The 7,560-nt window shown below is 38.6% G+C and overlaps 1 protein-coding gene across 1 annotated transcript in view; it reads right to left on the reverse strand.

Moving 5' to 3' along the window:
* Positions 1-3,841, reverse strand: part of LOC107041788 — a 9,455-nt gene extending 5,614 nt beyond the window's left edge. The window contains exon 1 of the mRNA XM_015262526.1: positions 3,729-3,841. The gene's annotated coding sequence lies outside the window, so the exon portion shown is untranslated. The remainder of the gene's footprint in view (positions 1-3,728) is intronic.
* Positions 3,842-7,560: the final 3,719 nt, after the last annotated feature.

Consider the following 7,560-nt stretch of genomic DNA (forward strand, 5'->3'; position numbering starts at 1 on the left):
TGAAGCTGGAGGTATTGATGTTTATTGTGGTCCGATTAATAAATAAATACTGATTTGTGATTGAAGTGGGAATAATATTGGCTCTAATTGAATTCGATTAATTACAAGGGAATTTTAAGTAATTGACTCTGAGGGATAAAGACACAGTGTCTCAGTGCAGGGATGAATCACTACACTGAGAGAAGAACGAACACGTCAAACAAGTCTTGTTCGGCAGGGTTGCCAGATTTTGGAGATTTATAGCCAAAACCTGTACAATTTTAAATGGGGTGACGTCACGATCTGGTAACACTTGTTCGGGGCCACAGAATCGCTAGTTGAAAATTGCCAAAAATGAATTTGTTTGGTTCGAATTTGAAAGTCTCAAACATGAATAGTTGTTCTGCTTTCGACAGCAACGAAATATTTGGCTCGAGAGGCGGACAATTCACACCAGACGGTGCCTTTTCAGGGTGAAAATATCTCTTATAGAGGAAAATTTATCGACAAATATTTAATATTTAATATTTAATTTTTAGTTTATTTAAGTTATAAGATAGCTATCGTATCATTATTATTGTTTCATTTAAGGGTTCATTTGTTGTCTGTGATTATTAGACAGCCGAAACGAAAAACTATTATACTATCCCTTGTTTCGCATAAAACAAAGATTTTTCGGGAGCAAAATACGTATGGGAGTATCGAATAACGAGGGAGTAGTGCTAGAAATGACATTTCTTGCGTGTACAGAGAATGCAATTTTTTTTGAACTACTAAATCAGTAGCGAAGCGGTAAACCGGGTTAAGTCGATTTTTACTATTGGCTAGTTTTTGACGAATATCTCGGAATCTAAAACAGATAGAAAGATTTTTGTCACGACCTTTTTTGTAGAGCCAATAGAGCGTTATAAAAAAAGTCATGAGAAAAATTTTGCTATCTCTCTTAGATTCCGAGATATTCAGCAAAAACTGGCTAATAGTCAGAATCGACTTAACTCGGTTTACCGCTTCACTACTGAAATGTATTTTTGCGACAAAAATTTTTCATTCCGGCGCACTCTCTGCATGTTTGGCACAAAAAAATCCATTTTTGATAATTTTCAAAAAACTATTTTCTTGGCAGAAGTAAGACTTGTTTGAGAACTTCGTCGTTTTTCTCTCAGTGTAGATGAGGATAAACTTGACATGAACTGTGCCCCAGTGAGGTATTGATGTTTATTATGGTCTGATTAATAATATTGAAATAATATTGACTCGAATTAATTGAATTAATGACAAGGGGATTCAGCAATTGAATGAGTCAAAGGGTTTTGATGGATTGATAAATTGCAATATTGCTGTATCGACTCGAATCAACTTGGACTAATGAAAAGTGAATAAATCTCACTCGTCAAGTGCTTCGTGAATAAGTCATTAATTTATGAAAATTGAAATGTCATTTGAAGTCGTAGAATTATACATTCGTCGAAGTGAAGAACGTAAAATTATTCTCCCCAGGATAAAGTATAAAATGAGCGGAAAGAAGGGAAAAGAGGTTTCCACTGGGTTTACGATTCATAAGACAACTCGGAGATTGAGTTAAGCTGTACCACCAGCTGCCACTCTCTGCATCCTCTCTATATACCTCACACTCCTCTATACCACTGCAGACCAATGGTAAATCTGCATAATCCCGTCACGTCGACGATTCTAATTGGCGGATTGTTTCAATTTCTCATCGTCACCAACCCCTTCTCATTCTCCTTCCACCCTATTTCGCTGTATGTGTACAGTCTAGGCTGGGATATTTGCATTTTCCTTTCGTCGGTGACGGGAATTATGGTGATTACAGAAATGGAAAAATGTGGGAAAATGGAAAAATGTGGGGATTACTTTAGCGATGAAGTGGTAAAACGATTTTTATAAGTCAATTGTCATTCTATATTTGTTTTTGAGGATTGTCTTGGGATCTATCGGAGATAGGATAATTGGTGTGAAGACCTTTTTTGTGGCACGGAGGGAAGTATTCAATAAAAATTACGTATCTTTTCCGTAATTCCGGAGCGAAATGTGACTGTAGGAAATTTTACGGAACTGTCACGGAATTTTTCCGGAGCGTTCCGTAATTTTTATCTGAATCTCTTGTGAAAAATTACGATACCGTCACTTAAATTTTCTGAGTCGATTCCGTAATCGGTGAGTGCAGTGAGAGTTCCGTAATCTTTACTGAACATTTCTCTCCGTGTGGGTATTTCAAGAGCTACACAATCATTTTCAACAAAAATTTTGCTAAAATTCAATTAAAAACACCTTCCAAGGGCCAATTTTGCGGTCATAAAAAGCAGTAACTGAAATTTTCAAAATTTTTTGTTTTGATTCAGTAGCGAAGTGGTAAAACGGTTCAAGTCGACTCATCTCCCCGTTGACTTTTTGAGGAATATTTCCGAAACTAAGGGAGATAGCGAAATTTTCGTATCTCTCAGAAACAGATTTATCAATTGAGCTCTGTCTAAGCTCATTACAAAGAGGAATCACTGGTTTCCAATTGAAAAATAAAATTATTCCATTTCATGAACAATTCAACACGTCATGAATATTTCAAAAAAAGTCAAAAGTGTCCGTTTTACCCTACCCTCCCCTACGTTTATTCATTCGTTTTTCACTTCACTACCGATTTTTCATTCTGATTTGCGCTTTTTTAATCGACGTATTGAGTCGGTTTATGCGAAATTCTCGAGTAAAATGAGACGATCAAAGCAGTCTGACCTCACACGATCGTTCACTACTTCAACAATCCTAATACACTCGTTCAGATTGTTTTTACTCCCCTGTCTATAGATTTTTCATATTATTGTTTCTCTCAAATGCCCATCAACGGTTTAACTGTCTGCAGTAAAAAATTTTATCGCCCCCACAATATACCCTCCATCAAATAAAGATAAAAAACCCCGAGGATGACTATTATTTCAAAGCGGAAATGAAAATATGGAGGGAAAAATTTAATGATCGGGATTTTCTCGAGAATGGAGAGCTCTTAATGTGGGGGGCAGTCCACCTACTGCAAGTCTAGTGTGTTGAACTCACCGCTGAAATATTTCTTAATGTCAACAGAACACTCTCTCTCCATTTTGACACCCCATAACTGTACATTCCATCAATTTTGATCTTCATCAACATCAGAATTCAGTAATAAAGTTCCAACACGAAAATAACTCTTTTTTCCCCTCTCAATTTTCACTAAATATCTCAAAATCTAATCGGAGTAGCAAAATTTTTACGGGAACCTTTTTTCTAGACAATTCCAAGTGCTACAAAAATGTCTTTAACAAAAAAATCGCTATCTCCATTAGATTCCGAGATATTTCCAAAAAACATCGTGTCAACATTAACAAGATCAATTGTCCTGTGGAGATATCCAACGTACGCAAAAGAACGAGAGGCCCTCATCAAACAGATAAGAACCAACGAAACACCATACAAAATAGAAAAAATTCTCAATGTCATGAATTACAAAGATATCAAATGTATTTCCAAGTTTTTGAAAAATTGCAAAATCAAAGTATAAAATATGCTAAAACAAGACTCGATGTGCTAAATGATGTACTAAATTATTTTTTTAAGCCGAATGGACCCATCCCTGGATCCGGAGGCATTAATAAAAAAAAAAACAAAATCAACATTTCCCCGTTTCCATCTTAACAATGCAAAATAGCACACGAATAATCGAAATGTTACGTTAAAGAACATTAAAAAATGTTGAAATAACTCACCTGTATCTCCTCGACGAATGTAACTTCACGAAATCACACAAAAAACCGAAGAAAAAATTCCCCCAAAAATGTCCAATTCGTTCTTCTACTGATTCTCTCGATACACGCGTGCAAGCCCTACACCGGTAAATGAGATAATAATCGTAGTCGCAGGGAGTCAGTCTGCGGTGACGAGTTGGATGTTACGTCAGGGGGCGACGGGGGGAGGGGGGACGAGGGTGGGTGGGTGGATGGTGTTGGGGTTGACGATGAAGCGCGCCTCCTCAACCATAGGAATCACAGTAAGGTGGATATACCAGGGGGTGGGGGTGGAATAGGAGAAGAGAGGATTGTGCTATCCCCTCTACACGGACCCCCACCCCCTGACCCATCCCTCTAGCATTTCATACCACTGTGAAGGGAATCGGGAGGGTGGCGGTTTTTGAGATGATCCGGCCAATCTGCGCATCATTTTCCCTCCCCCGCGCTCTCCCCACCGCCGGCCCTCCCAGCGCAGAGGGAGAGAGAGAGAGAAAGAGGGCCCCCTGTTGAATGCCACATTTCGTGGTGAGCCGAGTGGGTACTAAAAGTGGGCGGTAAAAAAGAGGAGAAAAAAAATTGAGAGAAAAAGAGAGAATGAAAAAAATTCCTCTCTCGCTCTCTCTCTCTCTCTCTCTCTTTTTTTATTTTTTTATTTTTTTTCAATGTCGTATATACAGCGGGATAGTACACTACCTACAGTGGATACTGTACTTTCTGGGCTCGCGCTTTTACGTTTTTGTTGGCGATGGGAGAAAAAAGAAATTGGAGAAAACATGGATATAACGCTGTCCTGGGTGGATATTTTTTTTTAGAATGTAGCGGGGGATGTTTCCATTGCACTTGGCTGTAGGATGAATGTAGCTGCGGGGGGTGGGGGTGGATTTTTTTTCACGACTTTGGTACACATGTGAGGAGTTTTAGAATTTTAGAGGATATTTATACAGAACAGAGTGCTTGGGGCGCCATTCAACCGTGAAAGCCTCGGTTTTTCATTTTTTTATTCCGCTGGGTAAACATATCAAATCAACATTTTTATGTTTATTTAATTTGAAATGGGGTATGCGAATGGGAAAAGTCACATTTGAGCTGTGGAAATTCAAAAATTGAGTGAAATGTATTATCAGTTGTCTTTCATTCCCTAAAAAAATATATAAACGTGAAATAAGTAAAGGAGTTTATTTTTTTGTGGGTAAACACATCAAATCATCATTTTTATGTTTATTTCACTTGGGGTGAGAGAAATGAGAGAAATGGGGTGAGAGAATGTAAAACGTCACATTTCAGCTGTGAAAAGTCAAAAATTGAGTGAAATGTATTATCACTTCTTTTTCATCCCCTAAAAAAATATATAAACGTGGGGTAAGTAAAGGAGTTTATTTTTTTTGTGGGTAAGAACGTAAAATTATCTTTTTTATGTTTATTTCATTTTAAATGGGGCGAGAGAATGTAAAAAGTCACATTTCAGCTGTGAAAAGTCAAAACTTGAGTGAAATGCATTATCACTTGTTTTTCATTCCCAAAAAAATACATAAAGGTGGGATAAGTAAAGGGGTGAGAAACAATTTAGCCGAAATTTCGCGTCGCTGGCTTCGGTGACTGGATACACTCTTATTTGTCCCCGCGGCAATCTGTCGGCACTCGACGAGAACTCAACCCCCTTTTTTTATTTTCCCTTCTCTCACCCCCTCAATCCTTTTTACCGCCCCTCGTTGACTATCCTCTTATCCAGCTGTCTCTCCTCGTTTGCCTGCACGACTGAAACGAGAGACTCTTCTATTCTATTCCCACCCTCGCCCACCCCCCGCCTCGTTGCTGGAGCTTTCACGCCACGCGGTGGAGTCACACGGGAATTTTAAACACCGAACGATTCGTCACTGTGACAACAACTCCCGAGGCCTCTCTAACTCGTTGCCACCGACTTTTTCACTGGTTTTTCAATCTTGTCGAGGCGCTGGGTCTTAATCTCAATCGTTTTATTTAATTTCGGGTGGAGGGTTCACGTTAATTAATTTTGGAAAAGCATTAAGAGTTGACTTTATTCACAGAAAAATCTGGTTTGTGAATCAATCTATGAACTGTGTTCATAGAAAAACTCAGAAGAAAGAAAAATTCAGTAGCGAAATGGTCAAACGGTTTAAGTCGTTTTTGACTACTCATCAGTTTTCAATGAATATCTCGCGATCTAAGGCAGATATCAAAATTTTTGACAAGACCTCTTTGGTAGAGCACATTGAGAGCTTCAAAAAAGATATGTACGAAAATTTCGCCATCTCCCTTAGATTTTGAGATATTCCCCGAAAACTAAGTCGACTTGAACCGTTTGACCACTTCGCTACTGAATTCTTGTCAAGTCGAGTAAAAATCGTAGAGACAGTGACTTTGAATCCTTGTTAGGGAGAAGAGGCTTATGAAATGTCAAGTTTCAGATACACTTGACGGGAATTTCCCACCTTATTTTTGGAAAATCATCAATCGATGGAAAATCAAAAAATCATTATCAATCGAAGGAAATTTCCATTTTCAATCGCTTGCGTCTGATAGCCCCGCTTGAATTTCTAGTTGAAATAATACGAGGCAAAAATTAATGTTATATTTTTCTCTCTGTTTACATACGGGTATGAAGAACATTATATAGATCTGAAAACGAATAATTAGTGCAAAAAAACATTTTTTTATTGTTCGTTCGCCCGAAAACGCTAAAAATGCTAAAAACAGTCCAGGGCCTCCAATTTTTGAGCTACAAAGGATTTTTTTTTTCAAAATTTTCGGACAAATATGTGGAATAACAATTACGAGCTAGTTATTTTTTAATTCGCCTCTTATATGGCTAAATTTGTTTTTTTTGAATTTTTTTACCCAAATAGTGAATTTTTTTATATGAAAAAAAAAAGAAATCAGCTGTGTAGGAGTCGAATTCCAAAAAACTGGCCCGTAATTGTTGTTCCACACATTTTTCCGAAAATTTTGAAAAAAAAAATCTTCTGTAGCTCAAAAATTGGAGGCCCTGGACTGTTTTTAGCATTTTTAGCGTTTTCGGGCCTACGAACAACAAAAAAAATTTTTTTTTGCACTAATTATTCGTTTTCAGATCTCTATAATCGATCTTCAACGCATGAAAAGTCCCACTCCAATAACCCACGACTCTTAAAACTCATAATACTCTCCCCTTAATTAAAGTAAAGTCTAATGAATAAAGTTATTTTACTTATTTACCGGTTTGGTTATTTAAATTATCCCACTTCTAATCCCCCAAATACCCAAAACCCACTATTCAAAAATAAAATACTTTAAAATCACCCCCTCCCCCATTACCCAAAAACATAAACTCTCCAAAGGATATTTGAACGCTCCCCATTATGAGAAATCACCCGATAGAAATTTACCATTTCCACCTATCGTTTCGCTCCCTCACTGGGAGTGTAATATTCCCTGGGAAGTAAGCTCCCGAGAATTTCGTCGTTCACTCCATAGTCAAGTTGTCTCCCCCCCCGCCCCCCCACCCTCCGCCCTCTCACGGTTTCTGCTTCGAGTACGAAGGGATGCAAATAACTGGTGATAACAACAGATAGCTGGAGCATCAGTGGTGGGAGGCGAGTGAAACGCTGAGTGAGCGAGAGAGCGATAGGGGGGGAGGGGGGTGACAACAGTAGGGGGTGGATGGAATGTTGGAGGGGGTAGAGAAACGTCACTCGCTGTCGCATCGAGCGATGAGTGGCGCGCGCTAGCCTCCGTTCGTCTTTTGTTTGCGATCCGATGCGACTGCCAGGCTCAGCGATGGGCCGAATAGGGTGGGGGGGAGGGTGTAGGTTGC

Source organism: Diachasma alloeum, unplaced genomic scaffold, assembly GCF_001412515.2.
Source record: "Diachasma alloeum isolate Michigan unplaced genomic scaffold, Dall2.0 Dall_scaffold_00379, whole genome shotgun sequence".
Lineage (NCBI taxonomy): Eukaryota > Metazoa > Arthropoda > Insecta > Hymenoptera > Braconidae > Diachasma > Diachasma alloeum.